The 2,315-nt window shown below is 49.1% G+C and overlaps 1 protein-coding gene across 1 annotated transcript in view; it reads right to left on the reverse strand.

The window, feature by feature from the left end:
• The window catches only part of SPARC (secreted protein, acidic, cysteine-rich (osteonectin)), a 10,202-nt gene that overhangs the window by 7,619 nt on the left and 268 nt on the right, over nucleotides 1-2,315 (reverse strand). The window lies entirely within an intron of this gene.

A 2,315-nucleotide genomic window follows, 5' to 3' on the forward strand; every position in this document is an offset into this window, starting at 1 on the left:
CTTCCGAAGGCCCAGAAGAACCTTCTGCCTGCAGATGAGTGACCAAGTGTGGCCACCACAGAGACACAGGACGAGAGCTGTGAACCCACTGCCTTGCCCTCACCTCCCTATGCAAGCAAGACCCTCTGAGCTTTACTCAGCCAGCCACTCTCAGGCTGAAATTCAATTTGAAGAGTTGTTTGCATGAGTCCCCATAAAGCTCCCTGCGGAACAGGTCCCTGCGTGTGCCGGGGGTGCCAGCTTGCCCAGATGTGTTGCAGCTGCACGGGGTTCCAGAGGAGCAGGGTGGGAGCAGAGGGCTGTGCAGTCGCCTCGCACACAGCGTGCAGGCTAGGAAAGCTGAGCTAGGTTTGGATGGAAGTGAAATTCCCTTTAGCTCACACAGACACACACGCACTCCAAGTAAAACACAGGGAAAGGAAGTCTGTCTACTACGTCTGTCCCTGCAGAGGAACTACAGACAGGTCTGCACCACAACGCTGTATTAACCCATCCCCCTTGCAGAGAGTTGATCAGCTCTGATTGCACTTATAAATGCTCCAGATTCTACAAGTCTCATTGATGTAAGAGCAAGAGCCCATATGCCACTATAGTTTTGTACTGGCTTGAAGCTATCCATATGATTCTATGATTCTGTGATTTGTCTAGGTTGCAAACTGCATCCATAATGGGAAACAACTAAATTAGTAGGAAGAAAAGTGCATGAGTGAGACCTAGGCTGCAGGCAGTGGTTCACTGATGAGACCTTTGCAGACCTCAGTTAGAAGGACAGGCGATACAGCATTTTTCTAGCCTGCCTGAGCTTTTTCTTTTGTTTGCACTGGACGCGGGACAGTGCCAAAAGCAGCCTGAGTAGTTCTGTGCCAAATGCAAGTGGTCCCTCTGGCTCCCTGGGGGGACCTAGCAAGCTGATCCCTCACAGCTCCACAAAGGAGGACAAGAAGAAACTGTCCACTAAATATTGTGCAAAAATGCAAACCATCTTCAAAGCATTCCCTCCACTCGTCCTGCCACAGCTGCTCCAGCGATAACAGCCCCGACATCCCTCCGACCAGAGGACCCAGAAAGGGTTTCCATGGGAGCCGACATTCCTCTGGGGCTGAGTCATGGAAGAGCAGAGGGTTGTGGAAGGAGGGGCTTGAAAAAAGTTTGAAAAGTTTATTTCTCCTCTTCCCCCTCCCAGCACCGCCCGCATCCCTACTCCTGCCTATGTGGCAGACAATAGCTCGGCTTTAACAGCTGCGCAGAACGCATCAGCCGTTTATTTCCACCTAAAACTCGCCTGATCGACCCTAACAAACGGCTGCGATTTACTTTTGTCCTTTTGGAGGGTTGCTGAGATTTCGGGCTGTTTGAGTCGGTGGTAGCTGAGGGCTCGGAGTACTGGCAGCATTCCCAGTGCCCCCAATTTCACTCCAACTTGAGACTGTTGCCTTTCGGTTTGGGTGGGAATTCAGCCCCCACCCTGTTACTTTCCTTTTCTTGCCTGGATACAACAGAGAGGATTTTTTTTAGAGAAGCGACACAGAGTTAGCCTGCCATGCACGTCACTAGGACGGAAAGGACAGCAGCTGCCTTTAAAGGGAACAAGTCCTTGGCTCTTCTACGTGGACCTAAAATTGTGCCTGACTGACCCTAAGTTCTTAAAACTTAAAAAAATCACCCAAAAGAGCTTTGTTCCTCCTCTCCTGCAACCCCCACCTCTCTAAGTGTTGACCAGCTGGAGTTAAGCAAACTAGGGCAGCTGGAATTGAAGTGGTTTCCAAGTCTGCTTGGAACAAAAACCTGACTGTCTTTTTTTTTTTCCTTTTTCTTTTTTCTTTTTTTTTTAGGAGAAATATGAGTGGCTGTACTGAAAAAAAAAACAACGCTGAGATGAAGTTGACAGCTCGTTTGTTCGTCTAGATATTCAGGTGAGTGAAACATCACCTGCCGATGCACCTTGGGCTGGGCGTAATCGGGACTGGTTTGTAACTAGATCTGATTTGCTCTGCAAGTTGGTTTGATGCACCCAGAGGTCAGTCTCATTCATCTCACCAAGGAACTACCCCACAACTAAAAACCCAGAGGGGGAAAAAAGGAGAGAAAAAAATTAGCGCAGATTAAACCTTTACAGTCAGACGCCACCATAATGTTAAAAGCTAGTAATCTGGCAGTGAAATACAGTAACAGACTCAGTTTAGAGGAGGAGATATTGCAAAGAGGAGAAGGAGAAAAAGTCAGGAGGGGTCTCTAAATGCATCACTGGGATGGGGAGCGCCCATCACCCCACCCCAAGTCATGCATGGCCAAGAACCAGACACACCCCACGGGCT

This window comes from Apaloderma vittatum, unplaced genomic scaffold (genome assembly GCF_000703405.1).
Source record: "Apaloderma vittatum isolate BGI_N311 unplaced genomic scaffold, ASM70340v1 scaffold2691, whole genome shotgun sequence".
Taxonomy (NCBI): domain Eukaryota; kingdom Metazoa; phylum Chordata; class Aves; order Trogoniformes; family Trogonidae; genus Apaloderma; species Apaloderma vittatum.